Source organism: Dendrobates tinctorius, unplaced genomic scaffold, assembly GCF_039654945.1.
Source record: "Dendrobates tinctorius isolate UK_male_01 unplaced genomic scaffold, ASM3965494v1 ptg000068l, whole genome shotgun sequence".
Taxonomy (NCBI): Eukaryota; Metazoa; Chordata; class Amphibia; order Anura; family Dendrobatidae; genus Dendrobates; species Dendrobates tinctorius.
This window is the reverse complement of record NW_027361736.1, coordinates 2,830,964-2,853,424: the sequence shown is the minus strand read 5'-3', so window position 1 is coordinate 2,853,424 and position 22,461 is coordinate 2,830,964. Positions and strand designations below refer to the sequence as shown.

Below are 22,461 nucleotides of genomic sequence, written 5' to 3'. Positions count from 1 at the left end.
TCCAGGTATTTTCTTAAAGGAGTGGAAGAACCTGATGTCTCGCCTGTCCCAAAGAGGAGGGATAATTGCAAGTGGCATTGCTACATCAATGAAAACGGAGAGAGGAGCTACTATTACAAAATAACATTCTTTTGGCAGCTGTTTATGTAGACCCAATGCATCGGATTCTTCTAGATGATCAACAGCTAAGTAAAGGAAAAGAAGCTCTGTTTGAAATAGCAGTAAGGATGAAAGGGTTGCAGAACAGTCAGGAGGAACAAGAAGAATTTGGTCGTCCTGCCACATCTTCACCCTCATCATCAACTGATGAAGAATTTAATTTCGAAAAATATTTGGATCACAAGGACCGTGCAAAGCGTTCCCGCATAGAAGAGTCATACCCATCAAGGAACACAGCCAGTACATTTCAGCAGAATTTTTCATGTGCACTAAAAGAAATTGAGAAATTTGACCGTTCATCAAAAATAACAGTGCAACAAGCGATTCCTCTGTATCCTGACATTGTCAGAGATGTTGCCCGAGTGGTTACTGCTTTGCCACCAACACAAGTTAGTGTAGAGGTTGTTCTCTGCTCTCAAAATAATTAGATCAGATTTGAGGGCATCCATGAAGGAGGATCTGACAGAGGCAATACTTTTTCTGAGGACAAATTTATAGATTTCTTCTTATTAACTGCATAAAAGTGTTTATTGCATATTTACTTACAGTTTAGAAAAGTTTATAAAAGTTATTTGCTATATTCTAATTGTATTCTAATAAATGTAGTTTTTGCTCTAAGTGGTCTGATTACTTATATGATGGTGAGAAACTGAATAAGCACGATGTTTAATATTTTACAACAGTAAATTTGTTGTTATGAATTGGCCATTTATGAAGGAGTCGGAGTCGGAGTCTGATAAAATCCAGGAGTCGGCGTCGCAACTGTGGCTTACCGACTCCACAGCCCTGAGGGAAGTAGTGACGTTTTGGAATGCAGTCTGGAATGCAGACATTGATGGAATGGTCTGCGGGTGTCATGTGCGTTTGGAGAGCCCCTGATGTACCTAAACTATGGAAACTCCCCACAAGTGACCCCATTTTGGACACTAGACCCCCCACGGAACTTATCTAGATGTGTGGTGAGCACTTTGAACCCCCAAGTGCTTCACAGAAGTTTATAACGCTGGGACGTGAAAATAAAAAAAACATTTTTTTCCACAAAAATGATATTTTTGCCCCCAATTTTTTATTTTCCTAAGGGTAACAGGAGAAATTGGACCCCAAAAATTGTTTTGCAATTTGTCCTGAGTAGGCGGATACCCTACATGTGGGGTTAAAACACTGTTTGGGCGCATGGCAGAGCTTGGGAGGGAAGGAGCACCATTTGACTTTTTCAACGCAGAATTGGCTGGAATTGAAATCAGACGCCATGTTGCATTTGGAGAGCCCCCTGATGTGCCCAAACAGTGGAAACCCCCAATTCTAACTCCAACCCGAACCCCAACACACCCCTAACCCTAATCTCAGCCCTAACCCTAACAGAAAAATGGAAATAAATAATTTTTTTTTATTTTATTATTTTTCCCCTAACTAAGGGGGTGATAACGGGGGGTTTGATTTACTATTTATGGCAGTTTTTATGTTGGCAGCTGTCTCACGCTAAAAGACGCTTTTTATTGTAAAAATAGTTTTTGCATCACCACATATTGAGAGCTATAATTTTTCCGTATTTTGACCCACGGAGTCATGTGAGGTCTTATTTTTTGCGGGACGAGTTGACGTTTTTATTGGTACCATTTTCGGGCACGTGACATTTTTTTGATCGCTTTTTATTCCGATTTTTGGGACACAGAATGAACAAAAACCAGCGTTTCATGAATTTCTTTTGGGGGAGTGCGTTTACACCGTTCCGTGTGCGGTAAAATTGATAAAGCGGTTTTATTCTTCGGGTCAGTACGGTTACAGCGATACCTCATTTAGGTCGTTTTTTTATGTTTTGTCGGTTTTATGCAATGAAAACTATTTTATATAAAAAATAATTATTTTTGCATTGCTTTATTCTGCGAGCTATAACTTTTTTATTTTTTCGCTGATGATGCTGTGTGGCGGCTCGTTTTTTGCGGGACAAGATGACGTTTTCAGCAGTACCATGGATATTTATATGAGTCTTTTTGATCGCGCGTTATTACACTTTTTGTTTGGCGGTATAATAAATCATTTTTTGCTTCGTTTTTTATTTTTATTTTTTAAGGGGTTCGCTAAAGGGGTTAACTAATGGGACCGTTTTATAGGGCGGGTCGTTACGGACGCGGCGATACCTAATATGTGTACTTTTATTTTTTTTTCTTTTTATTTCCAAAAAATGGATTTATTTGGGGGAATATTTTTTTTTTTTTCTAATTTAGTTGGCGATTTTTAATTGTTTTAACACTTTGTTTTTTAACTTTATTAAATAGTCCCAGGTGGGATATCACTGTCCTGTGACAGATCGCTGATCTGTCACATCACAGATCACTGTGACAGATCAGCGATCTGTCACAGGCAGTGCCGAATGCTTCCTCATGCCTGCGCTTTGCAGGCACTGAGGAAGCCAGCTTCCTGCAGGCCCCCGAAGGCCCCCGTCGCCATCTTGGATTCGGGGGCCTGCAGGAAAGGAGCCCCCCGCAGCAGCGCTGCACACTGCGCTGCCATGGGGGGCTCAGGGAAGCACGGAGGGAGCCCCCTCCCTGCAATGCTTCCCTTTAACCCCCGGTACATCGCGATCATGTTTGATCGCGGTGTGCAAGGGGTTAACGTGTCGGGGGCGGTCCGTGACCACCCCTGACACATTGTGCCGGGTGTCAGCTGTGATAATCAGCTGACACCGGGCCGCGATCAGCGGCGCTCACCACGTGGGCGCCGCTGATCGAGGTAGACGTACTATCCCGTCCTTGGGCATAGTGGCCCGGGTCCCATGGACGGGATAGTACGTCTGATGTCAGGAAGGGGTTACACCATTGTAGAGGCACAATTCAAATACATACAATCCAGCAAGAATTTTGCTTGCATCATTTAGTTTGCTTTAATGCCCCATGTGTATGTTGAATGCGTGCAACTGCCTCCCATGTACCGTAAGAGCATTGTAGTGCTTAGATTATCACTGTCACATAACACAGGGCAGTCATGTGGCTGTAATACAGCAAACTCGTGTAAAGTGTTACTCGTGCCATTCTCCAAACTGAAGCCTGGAGTAAACCCACTGAGCAGCAAATTCAGCAGATAGAAGCAGCGGGTTATGTGACTTAATAGGACAATTTCAACTGTTCAGCTAAGGTTCCTTTAAATGGAACATGTAGTGGATAGATTTGATCTGCCATTCAAACCAGCTACAAGGGTAATAGGGGCCTGTCTAAGAAGAAAAGTCTGCAGTCACCCTATAAGACTGCTGAATTGTGAGCGATGAGCAACGCCTAACTATTCCCGGTCTTCCTATGCAGGTGGCTGGCCACGGGACCACATATATGAGATCTGCATACTTGTTCTAGTAAAGGAGAATCTAGTTGGCATGTGACTGTAGGTATTTAAATCTCGTACATGGAGCTAAGTACCCACCAATCTGCCCAGGGGATACAGGTAAATCGTGACAATGTGCTCACCGAACACTGTATTCATGAGACAGTCTGTAGACGCCGGTTACCTTCAGATGTTTCTTCTAAGGTTGAGTATTTGGCAATGTTTTGAAGAAAATTTGCAGCATTTCTGTACCAACCATCAAAATTCAGTTACTTGTATTTTTTTTCCTTGTGTTTGAGTGAAGTTTTACATACATTTTTACTGCATTCTTTTAGCTGTGGTTTTTGGTATGTCAGATTTGAAATAAAACTACTATATTTTAGAAACTTCCAGTTGCTTAGCTTGAATAAAACTTTGATAACATCATGTGCATTTTTAGTACATTTATACTGCAGAAATGCACTAAAAAAAAAAAATCTTATTTACTCACCATGCGCCTTTTTGACGGTGCGCCGGCGCAACCAAACTGCAGCAGGTTGCGTTCGGCGCAGGTCGGCGCACCGTCAAAAGGACGCCTGCACCGCCAAACGCATACTGCGCCCGGCCTGCGCCCCAGTGATAAAGATAGAGGACGCAGGGCGCATGCAGCGTCATGCGCCGGTAGGCGGAGCTACCGGCGGAGGTGCAGCAGGGGGCGGGGCTTAGCGGCGGCCGTGCGCAGGCCGTCGCTGCGCTCAAACGCTAGTGTGAAACTAGCCTTACAGAGCCCATGACAGCACCAGCTGAGAGAGGGAATCCACCCATCAAGGACAGGAAACCTACTGAATAACAGGGAGGTACCCCTCCTCTGCATCAGTTAGGTCTGAGCAAGAGAGAACGTCCAGACAGTTATTAACACAACCATCACCAATCAACATTTCTACTTAATATCCCTATGTAGTGCACACCAACTAGTGATAAAGGAAGGGAATATAAGGGTGCTATCATGGGCTCTGTAAAATCCTGTTACCGTTAAGAAGCTAAGATTTTTTTTTCCCCTTCTCCCATGACAGCACCACCTAAGAGATTTACATAGACAAAGCACCCTAGGGAGGGATCACCGCTTGCAATACCGTCCTCCCAAAAGATAAGTCAACGGACAACCCCTTATGGTAGACCCAAGTGTCCCCCATACCCGAACCAGAGTCTCCACCGAAGATTATACTCAAAATGAGGTAGACAGCATTCTAACTCAGTTTAAACAAAGGCCAGGAGAGTCAGAAATTGCTTGGTTAGTTAGGATGCATGATTTTGGAGGAACAGGGATAAAACTAGATTTTCAGGACATCACTAAATTTGTTACTCTTTCCCGGGATCCTGTGATCCAGAGATATTTCAAAAACTATTTCAAGGAGAATCAAGAACAATTGCAAAACATTGTAATTATTGTAGCCAGAGCTATAATGGATAAATATCCTATGGAGGCTGACATACCAGTCAATGATAAACCATAGTATACTCTCCGTGATGGTATTGAAAGAGTGAAAGAAGAAGCTATGCGGAGTGCAGTTTCAGTGTTAGCTGTAGAAGAAGAATATACAGAGTATCCAATGACTGCAAGCATGAGGAGTCGGTTGGTCAAGACTGCTCCTCCTGCATATAAAGCTGTGATATTGACCTTAACAGTGGCAATGACAGGAGAACCAGTGAGTAGAGTGATTACTCGAATGAGGGAGTTGCAGGATATGGGTGACTGGAAAGCTGCAGCCCAGGCATCCTCTCCTCAAAATCCCTCCCAAACACACCCAGGTAATAGTAAACCCTATAATTCAGAATGGAAGAAAGAAGGGAACCCCTCTAATCCGGATCGGGTATCCCAGAGGGAAATGTTCCAGGCATTATTGAAAGCTGGAATGAGTAAAGAATCTATAGATGGAAAACAGACAGGTGAATTGTGGAGATTATATAAGCAGAAAGTGTTGTCTGCTAAAAAGGTTGATGCTAAAAAAGAAGTTGGTCAAGAGAAGGAGAAAGCTGTTAAAATTCCAACAGCACCTGACAAAGTGTCATGGGAAGACTTTAAAACAGTCTATCCTTGGGAGGAACTGGCTGCAGCAGTAGCTACTCGGGTAAGTGATGGCTGGGGCAGGAATGCCTATGAGGCAGCCACGGGAAAAAATTCTGATGAAGAGATATCATAGGTAGCCAGCCAAGCCCCCGTATGGATAAAAAGTGATCAACGTCCATACGTAAATTTAAGTATCCATTGGAAAGGGGGCAATGGTTCCCGCATTAATTGATACTGGGGCGGAGGCTACCTTAATTTATGGAAATCCAAACAAATTCAAAGATCCGAAAATTAAAATTGCAGGATTAGGAGGACAAATTATCACTGGGGTCCAAACACAAGTTGCCCTGAAAATAGGTAATTTACCAATAAGGAATTATCGAGTTTTAGTAGTACCTATACCAGAATATATTTTGGGAATAGATGTTTTGAAAGGGATGACGCTAAATTTGGCTGAGGGAAAATTTTCCTTCGGAGTCAGAACAGGTGAAATCCAAATGAGACCTGTGGTAGTTGGAAACGTGAAAATGCCACCTATACACGTTCCCCCGGCTACAAAAATGGTAGCTATGAAATAATACCGAATTCCAGGAGGACATAAGGAAATTACTGAAACAATCAAAAATTTGGTTGACGCTGGAGTAATGCGTTCAACCACTACTGCTTGGAACAATCCTGTCTGGCCAGTGAAAAAGAGTGATGGCTCCTGGCGTATCACTGTGGATTATAGAGAATAGAACAAATATACTCCCCCACTAACAGCTGCAGTACCGGACACTATTACTATAGTAGAAAATGTGCAAAGTCATAGCGGTACCTGGTATGCAGTGATTGATTTGGCTAATGCGTTCTTTACAATTCCCATAGAGGAAAAATCTCAAGATCAATTCGCATTTACCTGGTTGGGAAGACAATACACTTTTACCAGGTTGCCACAAGGATGGCTACACAGTCCTACTATTTGTCACCGGACGGTGGCAGAACACCTGGATGTGTTTCCTTTGCCCTCTGAAATGCAATTTTCACATTATATCGATGATATAATGATACAGGGTAATGATGAACAGTCAGTGAAGGATCAGTTGTATAAATTGATATCTCACATGCGAAACAAGGGATGGGAGATTAATGATGCCAAGGTCCAAGGACCGTCTCAAGTTGTAAAATTTTTAGGAATTCAATGGAACAAAGGACATAGGGAAAACTTGCCAAAAGCTAAACAGAAAATCATCAATTTCCCTACTCCTAAATCTAAGCATGAAACTCAATCATATATTGGATTGTTTGGATTTTGGAGACAACATATATGTCAGAGACACCGCACTGAACTTGCTCACTGAGCCAGTGTGCGTGTCCTGAGTAAAGCGAACAGTGCTCAAAGCTACCTGTGGAGCGGGCAGCAACTGAGTAGATGTGTACTTCACACCCGCAGGACCTGAAGCATGTCACTGCTAGAGGCGTGGCCTAAACTCCACAGAGCTAGGAGCTGCAAAACAATTCCTAGCAGAGTAACTGCGAGACAAAGTTACCAAGGGGCATAGACAGTGAGAATAGTCAGGACGTAGCCAATGAGTCATACACAGATAGTTGCAAGGTACAAGAGGGGCGAGCATAGAGTAGTCAAGTCACAGGCAATGAGTCATACACAGATAATAACGCAGTACAAAATCAACAGGCAAACTCACAACGGGAAACAGAATCGGGTCAGAACCATATAAACAAGCTATAGCAACAAACAGGCACACGGGGGTCAGTACACTCGGCCAAAGGCAAAAGTATAACTGGCAGGGATTGAAGCTACCCAGGGGTTTATGAAGCTCTCCCAGAACCAGAAAGAGGCCACAATCATTAACCCCAAATGTGCAGGTCAAAACCTGCACAGAGCTCCAGACATTAACCCCCGGTGTGCAGCTCAAAAACCTGCACTGGGATCATGACAATATACCTCATTTGGGACAGATGCTAGCTCCATTGTATAAAGTGACTAGAAAGAAATATGAATTTCATTGGGGAGAGGAACAACAAACTGCATTTGAAATGGTAAAAGAAGCCATACAACAGGCTGTAGATTTGTGGCCAATGATGACGGGGAGTGTAGAATTACATGTATCAGTGCAGAATTTGTATGCCAATTGTCACTTTGGCAGAAACAAGAGGGAAAAAAAAAAAAGAGTCCCCTTAGGGTTTTGGAATCGAAAACTCCCCGACACTGGAGAAAAATATACTCCATTTGAACAACAATTGTTGGCCTGCTATTGGTCATTAGTGGAAACTGAACAATTGACTTAAGGACATGAGGTTCTTTTAAGACCAGCAATACCCATCATGCAATGGGTATTGTCTAACCCTAAAACAAATAGGGTAGGACACGCACAAGAACAAAGTATCATAAAATGGAAATGGTATATTTCTGAAAGAGCAAAGAAAGGTGAAGGCGGGATCGCCTCCCTTCATGAGAAAATGCCTGAGATAGGGGAGGGAGTGAAGTCCCCTTTACAATCTACTATGTTAGAGGAATCTCCTGTCAAATGGGGAAAATCGTATGAAGATCTAACTGAGCAGCAACAGCAACATGCTTGGTTTACAGACGGATCAGCCCGATATGTCAATGGAAAACGACATTGGAAAAGTGTGGCTTATAACCCCAGATTGGAAAAACATCTGGTCATGGAAGGTGATGGTAAAAGTAGTCAATATGCAGAATTGTATGCTATCTTTTTGGCATTAAGTTTTGAGCAAGGAAGGGAATGCCATCTCTTCACAGACTCATGGTCTGTAGCTAATGGACTTGCAACTTGGATGATGGGATGGAAAAAGTATAATTGGCTCATCCATGGTAAGGAAGTGTGGGGGAAGGTGGTGTGGGAGTTTATAGAAGAAATGGTACAAACCACACCTACTACTGTTTTTCATGTTGATGCACATATGCCTGCTGACTCACTTGACCGTTTGTTTAATTCTGAAGCAGATAAAGCCGCCGCCATTAGGCAAACTTCGGAAGTTGATCAAGATAAAGAAAAATGGCTGCACGGTACAGCTGTTTGGGCGCACAACAAAAGTGGACACCTGGGAGAAAAGGCCACTTACAGGTGGGCCCAAGAAAGAGTTGTCCCCTTAACCATGGACATAATTAAGCAAGTCATTATACAATGTCCAATATGCCAACATTCACAGAAACGAGAAGTACCACACACAGTTATGGGACACATAGCAAGGGGTCAATTACCTGCACAGATTTGGCAGATGGATTTTATTGGTCCACTCAGTGAAAGCAGGGGATGTAAATACATTTGTACAGCTGTACAGTCATGGCCAAAAGTTTAGAGAATGACACAAATATTAATTTTTACAAAGTCTACTGCTTCATTTTTTCTAATGGCAATTTGCATATACTCCAGAATGTTATAAAGAGTGATCAGCTTAACAGCAATTACTTGCAAAGTCAATATTTGCCTAGAAAATTAACTTTATCCCCCAAAACACATTTCAACATCATTGCAGCCCTGCCTTAAAAGGACCAGCTAACGTCGTTTCAGTGATTGCTCCATTAACACAGGTGTGGGTGTTGATGAGGACAGGGCTGGAGATCAATCTGTCATGATTAAGAATGACACCACTGGACACTTTAAAAGGAGGCTGGTGCTTGGCATCATTGTTTCTCTTCTGTTAACCATGGTTATCTCTAAAGAAACACGTGCAGTCATCATTGCACTGCACAAAAATGGCCTAACAGGGAAGAGTATCGCAGCTAGAAAGATTGCACCTCAGTCAACAATCTATCGCATCATCAAGAACTTCAAGGAGAGAGGTTCCCTTGCTGCCAAAAGGCTCCAGGGCGCCCAAGAAAGACCAGCAAGCGCCAGGACCGTCTCTTAAAAGTGTTTCAGCTGCGGGATCGGGCTACCAGCAGTGCAGAGCTTGCTCAGGAATGGCAGCAGGCAGGTGTGAGTGCATCTGCACGCACTGTGAGGCGGAGACTCTTGGAGCAAGGCCTGATCTCAAGGAGGGCAGCAAAGAAGCCACTTCTCTCCAGAAAAAACATCATGGACAGACTGATATTCTGCAAGAGGTATGGGGAGTGGACTGCTGAGGACTGGGGTATAGTCATTTTCTCTGATGAATCCCCTTTTCGATTGTTTGGGACATCTGGGAAACGGCTTATTCGGAGAAGACCAGGTGAGCTCTACCACCAGTCTTGTCTCATGCCAACTGTCAAGCATCCTGAAACCATTCATGTGTGGGGTTGCTTCTCAGCCAAGGGAATGGGCTCTCTCTCAGTCTTGCCTAAAAACACAGCCATGAATAAAGAATGGTACCAGAATGTCCTCCAAGAGCAACTTCTCCCAACCGTCCAAGAGCAGATTGGCGATCAACAATGCCTTTTTCAACATGATGGAGCACCTTGCCATAAAGCAAAGGTGATAACTAAATGGCTCAGGGAACAAAACAGAGATTTTGGGACCATGGCCTGCAAACTCCCCAGATCTTAATCCCATTGAGAACTTGTGGTCAATCATCAAGAGACGGGTGGACAAACAAAAACCTTCAAATTCAGACAAAATAAAAGCATTGATTTTGCAAGAATGGACTGCTATCAGTCAGGATTTGATCCAGAAGTTGATTGAGAGCATGCCAGGGAGAATTGCTGAGGTCCTGAAGAAGAAGGGTCAACACTGCAAATATTGACTTGCTGCATTAAGTCATTCTGTCAATATAACCTTTTGTTACTCATAATCTGATTGCAATTATATTTCTGTATGTGATAAAAACATCTGACAAACACACATAACAACCAGAGGTCAGCAGATCATGTGAAAATATAATATTTGTGTCATTCTCTAAACTTTTGGCCATGACTGTAGATACATATTCAGGACTACTGATTGGTTTCCCCTGCAAAGCAGCTACACAATGGAGTACACTTAGAACTTTAGAGATTACCACCCAATATTATGGTGTTCCATTACAAATACAAACTGACAATGGGTCACACTTCACTGGCCAACAAGTAAAAGACTATGCTAATGAGCATAATATTCAATGGGTATATCACATGCCATACTATCCACAAGCAGCAGGGTTAGTGGAGAGAATGAATGGGATTTTGAAATCCACATTAAAGAAAGTGTACGGTGTAGAAGGAGAATATGGCCAGTGGAGAGACAATTTAAGTGAGGCATTACAAATCATTAACAACAGGCCTATTACTAATTCCATGACACCACTAATGAGGATGCTGACACCAAACCTTACAGTACATGAGGCACATGTGGTACATACAATTACCTGGTGGAAGATAACTCAAGACGCCAAAACCCCTGAGAGGGCAACTCCTTTGTCTGCGGGATTAGATCTCCGTGCAATAGAAGTGATTGGAACAGTCTTACCTGGAGGTACAACAATCTCAACGGGATTAGGGTGTCAGATACCCAAGGGACATTATGGTCAGTTGGCCACTCGCTCTAGTTTTGCTCTAAAAGGGGAAGTAGTGGTAGGAGAAGTCATTGATGCTGACTATCAAGGGGAAATTAAAGTCCTAATAATAAATTTGGGAATAGAGCCATTGGTTATTGCTAAAGGACAAAAAATGGCTCAAATGTTAGTGATTCAAATTGATCTTGCTCAATCAATTGAAGGACAAGCTCCTCTAGAACTGTCTATGAGGGGGGATAAAGGATTTGGGTTATCTGATGTGACCAATGTTGGAGCAAAAATTTGGGTACAAAATAGGCAAGGACCGCCATCTGCGGCAGAGGTTATTGCCATTGGGAAAGACCGTACCCTATTGATCATGAGACCAGGGCAGGAAAAGTGGGAATACATCCCACAAGAAAAATGTTACTTGCGAGAATAACTCTCTTTATTTAAATTGTAGATGCTTTAACAGTGGTGCCTTGGAATCCTTGGAGGGCTGTGTTGGGTCGTTGATACATGGACCCCCGGAGTTAATTTGACTACAGAACAGGTGCCTCCCTTGCCAAGGCCTGGAGATTGGAATGTTTATAATGTATCAAATAATGGAACATAGGTATTCAACGTGAACTTGACGCTAATAAACACAATAGCATTGTGGATGTATGGGCCGCTATATGAAGAACCCCCACCCTATGACTATCCAGGACGACGACCATGGCCTTTTACAGTGCTAACGAATGACACGGGAACTGTACAAGTTGCAGCAGAAGAAAATATTGCTTGCTGGGAGGAAGACAGACAAACTGTTAATGAAACCTCCAAATGTTGGAATAAATTGGACAGTATTTGCTAATTATTCTGATAAAGGACTAAATGCTACAAATTTTAGTTTTCAGCTAAATAGAACTAAACTAATAGTATGTGCCAATATGACAAATAGGGTAATAGCTATTAACCCTAAGCCAAATAGGACGGATGGTGGTGTATGGGGAGGAGTATCTAGCTTAAGATGGTACTTAAGAATAATTCAAACAAATGCTTCAAAGATTGATCCGGGACATATGAAAAGAATCCCAACATCCTGTATAAAAACTGGTACCCAATCTCGGAAAACCGTTGTTTCAGTTGTAGTTACCTTTCCTCCCACACACCCATGCCCCATTCGAAATAAGCGATCATGGTATGATACATTAATGGGAGCATATGGTATAGTAACTGGAACTTTAAATGGTTTTGATATAGAGGCTCTGGCCAATCGAATGAGTAATGCAGGGAAGGATATACAGAATGCTTTGACTTTACAAGGAAAATGGATGCCTACTATATGGCAGCCATGGACTCAAGCCACCGGAGTAGATCAGTTTTTATTAGCTATGCAGAATGCTTCAAATAATTTTAACTTTGAAGCAGGGTCTAATATAAGTAAAGCTTTGAATTGGACCACTTGTACATTGCAGACCATATATCAAATGCAGCAGAAAACTACAATGCAAATTAATGACAGGGAATGAAAAAGTTTGGAGGACCGTATTTAATAAAACAATTTCAAAAACTTCATGGTTAAAAACTGAAGTCCCTAAAATGATTTGCAGTGATACAAGTTGTCAAGGTATATTATATATATATACAATGTAACAAATCAACAAATAATGTGTAGGTATGTTGTATTACCATTATTATTGGGGCCCCCAGGGTCACAATGGTTTTGGATGCCTACCATGTATGGTATGTATATTGATGTTAACAATAGAACACATGATTTAAGTTTATGTGAGGATACTTTGGACGGAAAGATTTGCAGATTACATTCTACAGTATATGAACCTTGTATATTGCAAAATACCGTTAATATCTGTGAATTCACTGTTTTACCTATAACATTCAAATTGTTAGTAGAAATAGCTTGACAAGAAGTTTGTGTGGTAACAGATACCCCTATAATACCAGATATGCAAACTCCCTTTGTAGGATGTTTGAAGGATGTATCCACAATACGATGGGAAAATCACACATTCTTACTAACTCCTGATCAAGTTATACAAGAAACGGTTCAGTGGAACCCTAAACTTTTAGAAGTAAACAATTGGGAATTAAATATGACTAAATTAAGAGATGTTATTACGCATTCAGAAGAAGGTATGAAGATGCTTTCTGTTTTAAATAAAACACAACAGCATATAATTAGAACTACCATAGTTGTAGGAAAAATTGTAAAAATGGGGTCTATAATAGCTGATGCTACTTCTCGTCATTGGTATGATATATTCATGGGTCATTCTCCCTCAGCTCAAAAGATGCTAAATTGGATCATTCACCCTGTGTTGGTACTTTCCATAATAGTAATACTCCTTTCAATGTGGAATTGCTATATGGCATACAAAATATTCTATAGGAAACCAAAAGTACTGATGGTGACCTATGGAAGTGGAAAATAATTCCCATGCTCAAGGACCGATTGTGATACTTATGTGATATGAATGATGTATGATTGATATTAGAAAAGGTATCCAGATGGTAGGTAGGTGATCACGGGTCTTATTATTCCTTTTCAAAAGTATTCAGTACAACATTACCAGAGACTGGGGATTTGACCGCTGAATGACCTCTCTGAGTACATGATTACAACATGCAGAAGGAATGTGAAAAACAACCATACAGCGCTTGCGTAACACGAGCAGAGCACGAGTTGAAATGTTCACTGCGCAGCTGTACAGCTTGTGTAAACATTACTTGTAGAAGTTGTAGTGCGCAGGACTAGATTCATATCTAGGAACAGTTTGTATATAACTGAGGGAATTTCCACTGGCGAGCAGGGACGTTCCAGGAGACTTATGGATGCATATCTTCTGTGATGGAGTTTTACGGGATATTTCCTCCTCGCCAATCGAGTCCCCCGATAGAGGAGTGATGCTACAATATCCGGTAATATATTGATGCTTACTTTCTCTATGAATAGATGATGTATTGATCATGTAATGTTAGACTAGTGCTGCTAAAATTCATGTGCAAATTTATATGTTAATTCATTAATATCTCTGATTTCAATAGAATAAAATACTATTGTTTTACTGAGCACAGACTTCTTGTCTCTTGCCTAATTAGTATATTAGTGAGCGCTACGTATGTAAGGACCATAAGTCCATCATATTGACTCGTTAAGACAGGGCTGTAGTCTGAACTTCTCCATATTTATCATCCAACCTAGCCGTGACATAGTGGCCTGGATGAGCCTCTGTTGACAACTGCAATCCTCCTCTGTCCTGCCGATTACTAAAAAAAATGTCCAGATACAGCACCATCAACACATTTCGTTCTCACAAATGCGCAGTTACCTCCAGAATTATTTTGGTGAAAACTCTTGGGGTCATGGACAGACAGAAAAGCAGAGCCCTGTATTGGAAGTGTTTGAATTGTCTGCTATATACACTGCTACCCTCCGGTACTGATGGTCTCTCTGATGGATGGGAACATGGTTGCATGAGTCGTTCAAGTCTAACACACTCATGCAGCAGCCTGGGAACAAGATCTTTATTGATGATTTTATTGACAATCTTAAACGGTCTGTAGACCAGGAACTTGTTGCGACCCCTCAGGTTGATAATTGTTCTGAATGACTGGTTGGGCTTCCTTATCAGAAACAGGGGAGAATAGAACCCCCTCCCCTGCTGCTTAACAGGCACCTCCACCATGACCTTCTTCTGCAGTAAAGGCCCTTTACATTTAGCGATGCACCAGCGATCCGACCCGGTCAGGATCGCTGGTGCATCGCTAAATGATCGCTAGTGAGCTTTCACACAGAAAGACCTCACAGCGATGCAGCAGCTACGCAGCGCACAATACTCACCTTTCACACACAGCGATGAAGACGTCCTCCCGCCCGCCTCCACGCGTCGCTCGTCATCACAGCAGGAAGCTGACGACGAAAAATGGAGCCGGACATTCTCGCGCAATCAGCGATAACCAGCGGGGGAGCCGGTCGGAGGCAAGTATCACACATAGCGATATCGCTAGCAATAACGCTATAATGTCACAAAATCGGTGACGTTATAGCGATATCGCTATGTGTAAAACCCCCTTTAGACTCTCACACCTCCGCCTCTAGGGCCTGCGGTTCCTTCAAAGACCTGGGGTACGAGATCTTGAAGCTTTGCCTGGGAGTGGATCTGAACTCTAGTCTCAATCCTGGTTTTGTAATATTAAGTATCCAGGTGTTGGCTGAGATTTCCTCCCAGGCAGGATGGAAGTGGGACAACCTTCCTCCTACCCGGGGAAGCCCATCACTTAGAGGGTTTTCAGCTTCCTGCCAATGGACCCCCAAACATGAAACCTCTCTCTCATTTTTTGTCCTTCCAATCTCCCTGTTCTTTAGGGGGTTTGTTCCTGTTATATCTTCTCCTACGAAAGGAACTCCTGAATTGAAGAACAGACACAATGGGAAAGCCTTTTTTCTTATCCGCTGCTTTTTTCTCGGATCAAAAAGATATTTCCCTTTGCATGGGACTGAACATAGTTTGTCCTTGGACTGGACATCTCCTGGCCAGCTTTTGAGCCATAAAGTTCTGAGGGCCGCATTGGATAGATTCACAGACCTGGCTTCTAACCTGACAGAATCTGCTGAGGTGACGGCCGAGAAGGCAGCTATTGCCTGCAACAGTGGAAGGTCGGCCAAGGTCTTCTCCCTAGGGGGTGTTGTTCCTGAGCTGGTGACAAGCTGCTGCAGCCACACCATCATAGACCTGGCCGTGCAGGTCGCTGCTATTGCCGGCTTTAATAACCCTGCCGACTACTCCCAAGTTTGTTGCAGGAAAACCTCTGCCTTCTTATCCAAGGGGTCCTTGAGAGCGTCTAGGTCCTCAAAAGGCAACATTGATTTAACAGATTTCGCTACCGCCACGTCGATCTTAGGAGTTCTCTCCCATATGCCTGTCTCCTCTTTGTCAAGCGCATATCTCCTTTTTGACAGGATGTAAGTGGACCCCTCCTCTCCGGCCTCCTCTTCTCTCTACTAATGAGCATGTTGATTTTTTCTTTCACTGGAAAGGAACGCCTTTTCCTCTGCTCCAGGCTGAACATAATGTCCTGGACTGTTCTAATAGTCTTAGAATCAGCTATGCTTGCCTGTGTCCTCAGCTGGAAAGCAGGGTCTGCCCACCATGTCGTTATCAGAAGAGGAGGAATCAGAAACATCTGAATCCTCCCCTTTAAATGTTACTGATCTCTCAGCTTGTAGATCTGATTTTCTCTCCTCTCTATGATCCCATTAGATGGCTCCTAGACTTCTGATCTAATAATGGCCTTCAGGTTCATAGCAAACCCCAGAGTTTCCTCCAAGACCGTCTAATGTATGCAATCGGGACAGAGTCTCTTAAGGTACTGTCACACTTAGCGATGTACCAGCGATCCCGAGGGGCGATAATACGCCCCTTCAGGATCGCTGGTACATCGCTAAGTGGTCGCTAGTGAGCTGCCACACAGGCAGATCTCACTAGCGACATCGCTGGGGACGGGGGTCGCTACTTACCTGTCACACCAGGCGATCCTGCGTCCTCCCGCCCAGCTCCACGCGTCGCTCGTCCTCACAGCAGGAAGCGCCGCAGGAAGCAGACGACGAGAAACAGTCCTGAACGTTCTCGCGCGATCAGCGATAACCAGCGGGGGAGCCGGTCGTAGGTAAGTATCACACACATACAGATATCGCTAGCAATATCGCTATAACGTCACTAGTTATAGCGATATTGCTAGCGATATCTTAGTGTGACAGGCCCTTTACTGTAAGTGCTGGGTAAACTTCCCTTGCACAGAGCACACTCCTTATTGTTCTGTTTCTAGCTATGTTTCACGGGCCTTTCCTAGTAAAAAATACACGGAGAAAGGGGGGCCTGTTTTAATATGGTGCACTTTCACTTAGCTCACTCACCATTCAGCTGATCAATCTACGGTACCGGAGACAGAGGTTGGATCGTTTCAGAAGATTGTCTCCCCCTGGAGGTGGGCTGGTCATGCTGCTTGTCCGACTGCCACTACTGCCTCCCTGGCAATAGTGCTGCTGGTGACGCTGCAACGGCTGCTGTGTCTACTGCAATGGTAGCTGCTGCAGGGGTGGCATCGGATGCTGCTGCTGCCTTGGTGGCTGCTGCTGTCCATCCATGATGCAGGAAATGCCACCAAACTCCAGGGCACATCCCCTTTTATATCGGATGGCCCAGGTCACCTTCATCTGGCCCCATCCTTCCGGTGTTTGAATCCAGCACGCTGTGGGCATGGAGCCTTAGCAGCTCCGCTCATGCGCAGAGCCGGATAGTCACTGTAGTTTCCGGCACGCTACGTCACACAGATATCTGTTCAGCTTCCCGCGCAGACCCGGGAGGCCTCGCTTTCTGGCGCACATGTCGCCAGAGCATGCCGGCCTCATACCAGCACATTGCCGGGGCGCTCCCACAACACCAGCGTGCGCAGTCCCGGGACCTTGTGTCAGCCAGAGACTGTCATGATCTGCTGAGTTCGTGGTATCAGGTAGTTTAGAGGTTAATCTGCACAGCCTCACTCAGATTCTGGGTGGCTTTTTATAGCCTCATTGTGGGCTCACCCCTTGTCGCTTATACTCAGACCTTGGCCGAGTGTGTGACCCTGGTGTCCTTAGTGATTGTGATACTTTATGCTTGTTTGGTTGTGATCCTGTTCTGTCCCTGTTACGAGTTCTGCCTGTCCCCTTCGTACTACTTTGCTATCTCCGTGTATGACTCTTGCCTTGGACCGGACTACACTCTGATTTCCCCTCTTGTACTGCGTTGCTATCTCGGTGTATGATTCTTTGCTTACGTTCTGACTATTCTCTGTCTGTTCCTCTGGTACCGCGCCACCATATCCGTGTATGACCTCTCTCGTTTGTCTGACCTGAGTTTCCCTAGCCTGTACTCCAGGATTCCTGTAATAGAATCCTACAGTCATCTCCTGCAACAGGACGCTAAGCCACGCCCCCTGTGGTCACATGATCGTAGGTCCTTGTACTTCTTTCTATCTTCAGTATCGCAGGTCCTGTTGTCTGAACTTTCCCTGTAGTTTCGGACCCCGAGCCCCCCATAGTCTGGGTGAGCTACCCTGCTCAGCCATGGCAGTCCACCAACGCTGACAGGATCCTGATAGAGACTTTGTTTCAAGAGGTCTCTGCCTGCACAGCGTCGCACCAACCTCCTGGTCAGTGTTACCTCACCCTCGGAAGGCATCCAGTCCTGGACACCCTCCGGGGTAAGTGAAGTACCGCTTTCTTGCAGGTTCCCACAAGGACAGGAAACCAAACTGATGCGGAGGAAAGGTACACCTTTTTATTCAGTAGGTTTTCTGTCCTTGATGGGCGGATACCCTCTCTCAGGTGGTGCTGTTATACGAGAAGGGAAAACACGTGTTTTTTACCTGCAGAATTTACTCATCTCATTCACACCCAAGAATAAAATCCACAAATAAAACACGTATTTATCACAAGATAACGGACATGTTGAGGAATCAAGCACGCAGCAGAGTTTAGTTTACGCTATGCAAAAAGAAGCACAGTGGCAAGAGATCTCCATAAATCCCATCCAATTGGTGGAACTGTAAGACGCACTATCAGAAATGGACCGAATACTCATCACGGGAACTTAGCTTTAGACTGCTTCGCTTTAATACTGGGCATCTACTAACCTAAAGTCATCCAAACTTAAATAAAAAAAAATCGAACTAACCACCATTGTGCACAGACCTTTATAAATCTATATCCCAACATGCTTTAGGTTGCGGCCACATGGAGACATTTATTGCACAACAGTACTTCTCTGAAAAGTTGTGTGACAAAAAAAAAATCTGAGAAACGTGTCTGAAAATTGTATTACATGACTACTGAAGAGCTCAGATTCTGCTCCAAAATTAAAATAGCTGACTTTTTGTGACTTACACTGACAGGTACTGCATCATCAAGGGGGTTATACAAGACCAGTAATTGAGATCACAGTACACCCCTTCGGAAGAAGCAATAATGCGACACGCGCGTTAAGGGGATTCCTACATGTGGTCCTTCAGCATTTAACCTGTGGCATGTCGTTCTGATGCTCATGTATGTTTGTGTTGTGAAGACTGCCTGGCACTATTTATAATAAGCATTTCTGCACTATGCATCCACTTTTCTACAAACAATTTTTGCATTATGCACTTTATTGATTTTTTATTTTTATGCAATTGAATAGTGCCCGTCACTCTACAATCCATATATGAGAGGAATAGTAGTAAAGAAAATAAATGAATATGGGTACTCATTAGTGTTCAGCATTCCGATACCGCAAGTATCGGGTATCGGCCGATATTCGCAGTACCGGAATTCCGATACTGAGTTCCGATACTTATAGGATATCGAATACCGGAATCGGAAGTTCCCATAATGCTATGAGCCAGTTTGATTTGATTCAGCCAATGACAATCCTCTGAAGTGTGGGCACATCCGGTTAGGCAAGTAGGCATGTTAACTAATGGCATGGCTGTGATTGGCTGCTGAAATGATGTCATGATGCACTATAAAAGCCGCTGCCGCCGCCATTTAGGGTTCACTCTGCTGTGAATTCAGTTAGGGACAGTCTGCTGTTCAAGACTCTGAGGGACAGTTAGAGAGCGATTTTACAAATCACATTGTGCTTTACCCAGGCTACATTCTCAATAAGTGTAGCTTTCTTTTGCCTTGCAGCAGCGCTAGTCACAGCTGTCTGCAAGGTCTGTGTGAGTGCAGCTCACGCCATGTAGTGTGTCCTGCAGGCACGTCTGCTTGTAGGACGCTCAGCGTCACTGCCTCGCACAAATTTTTTTTCTTGCTGCAAATTTTTCATTCTCCTATTAGTGTGCATCCAACCGTATCCATATACGTTGGTTGCAGACACGATAGGATTAGAGAGCGTAGCCTTTCTGCAGCCTTTCGGTGCTAGTGCCCAATTTTCTGCACTGTTCACGGCTGTCTGAGAGGTCTCTGTGTGAGTGCAGCTCACGCTGTAGTGTGTCCTGCAGGCACGTCTGCTTGTAGGCTGCTCAGCGTGCGTCACTGCCTCATACATATGTAGAATCATAGAATCGTAGAGTTGGAAAGGACCTCCTGGGCCATCTGGTCCAACCCCCTGCTCAAAGCAGGATTCGCTAAATCATCCCAGTCAGATGTCTGTCCAGCCTCTGTTTGAAGACTTCCATTGAAGGAGAACTCACCACTTCTCGTGGCAGCTTGTTCCACTCATTCATCACTCTGTCAAAAAGTTTTTTCTAATATCTAATCTGTGTCTCCTCCCATTCAGTTTCATCCCATTGCTTCTAGTCTTTCCTTGTGCAAATGAGAATAAAGTTGATCCTTCTGCAATGTGACAGCCCTTTAGATATTTGTAGACAGCTATTAAGTCTCCTCTCAGTCTTCTCTTTTGCAAACTAAACATTCCCAAATCCTGCAACCTTTCCTCATAAGACAGGGTTTGCAGACCGGTCACCATTCTGGTCGCTCTTTTCTGAACTTGCTCCAGTTTGTTGATGTCTTTTTTAGAATGTGGTGCCCAAAACTGGACACAATATTCCAGATGAGGTCTGACCAAAGAGGAGTAGAGGGAAATAATGACTTCACGTGATCTAGACTGTATGCTTCTGTTAATACATACTAGAATTGCATTTGCCTTTTTTGCTGCTGCATCACACTGTTGACTCATATTCAGTCTGTGATCTATTAGTATACCCAAGTCTTTTTCACATGTGCTGTTGCTTAGCCCGATTCCTCCCATTTTGTATATGCTTTTTTCATTTTTATTGCCCAGATGTAGTACTTTGCATTTTTCCCTGTTAAAAACCATTCTGTTAGTTGCTGCCCACTTCTCCAGTTTATTTATATCTTTTTGAATCCTCTCTCTCTCTTCTCTAGTATTAGCTATCCCTCCTAGCTTTGTGTCATCAGCAAATTTCATCAGTTTACCCTCAATTCCTTCATCTAAATCATTGATAAAGATGTTGAACAATACAGGGCCCAGGACAGAGCCCTGTGGTACCCCACTTGACACATTCTTCCAACTGGATGTGCAGCCATTTACGACCACTCTTTGGGTCCGATCACTAAGCCAGTTATGAATCCACCTAACAGTTGCCTTGTCCATTCCATACTTAGTCATTTTTTCAATAAGGATTGTATGAGATACTTTGTCAAATGCTTTGCTGAAGTCAAGATATACTATATCTACAGCATTTCCTTGATCCACCCAATCAGTGATTCCGTCATAGAAGGAAATTAAGTTAGTCTGACATGACTTATTAGTTACAAACCCATGCTGACTCTGTTTAATCACTTCATTCTTATCCAGGTACTGACATACATGTTGTTTAATAATCTGTTCAAAGATCTTTCCTGGTATAGAAGTCAGACTCACCGGCCTATAGTTGCCTGGGTCCACCTTCTTCCCCTTTTTGAAGATAGGAACAACATTTGCTCTTCTCCAGTCTTCTGGGACTTCTCCTGTTCTCCAAGAATTTTCAAAGATTATGGAGAGGGGTTCAAAAATTTCTTCTGCTATCTCCTTCAGTACTCTGGGGTGTAATTCATCTGGACCTGGAGTCTTGAATTCATGTACGTTAGCTAAGTGTTTCCTCACTATCTTTCTGTTTATAGATATCCTGGATTCTTCTATTCCCTTAATAGGACAGTGAAGAACAGTTGATGTTACATTTCCTTTCTGAGAGAAAACAGATGCAAAATAGGAATTTAAAAGTTCGGCCTTCTCAACATCCTGTCTTACCATTTCATCATTTTCATCCTGTAAAAATCCTATAGCATCTTTGGACTTTTCTTTTACTTTTGACATATCCCCAAAATCCTTTATTATTGCTTTCGACATCTCTTGCAAGCCTCAATTCATTTTCAGCTTTAGCTAATCTGATTTGTGCCCTGCAGGTTCTGCAGACAGCATTATATTCTTCTTTAGATATGCCTCCCTCTTTCCATTTTATAAACATTTTTTTCTTCCTTTTTAGCATGTGCTTAAGTTCTGTGTTCATCCATCCTGGTTTCCTTAAATGCTTGCTATTCTTCCCTCTTTTCGGAATTGTTAACAATTGTGCTTTGAGAATTTCATTTTTCAAGATTTCCCATCCTTCCTGGACATTTTTGTCTTTAAGGATATCCAGCCATTGGATCCCTCCAATTCTCTTTCTGAATCCCTTAAAATCTGCCTTTTTGAAATCTAACCTTGACGTCTGAGTCTTCACAGGTCTTCCTCCTCTAGTTATCCAAAATTCTAAAATAGCATGGTCGCTACCTCCTAGGGTCCCAGCCACTTTTACCTCAACCATTTCCTCCCTGTTAATAAGGATTAGATCCAAGGTAGCAGTTCCCCTTATTCTCTCCCCTACCTTTTGGAAGATAAAGTTGTCAGCAAGAGAGGATAAGAATTTCCTTGACCTGTTAGTTTTGCCTGAGAGAGATTCCCAACAAATGTCTGTATAGTTGAAATCTCCCATGACAACTATGTCATATTTTTTGGAGAACTTGGCCA

At 43.3% G+C, this 22,461-nt stretch overlaps 1 protein-coding gene and 1 long non-coding RNA gene across 6 annotated transcripts in view; one reads left to right on the top strand and one right to left on the bottom strand.

Moving 5' to 3' along the window:
* Positions 1-14,010, top strand: part of LOC141095167 (uncharacterized) — a 41,752-nt gene extending 27,742 nt beyond the window's left edge. The window contains exons 2-3 of the long non-coding RNA XR_012233324.1: positions 8,484-8,607; positions 11,394-14,010. This is a non-coding gene — a long non-coding RNA (uncharacterized lncRNA). The remainder of the gene's footprint in view (positions 1-8,483; positions 8,608-11,393) is intronic.
* Positions 1-22,461, bottom strand: part of ADK (adenosine kinase) — a 569,255-nt gene that overhangs the window by 293,412 nt on the left and 253,382 nt on the right. The window lies entirely within an intron of this gene.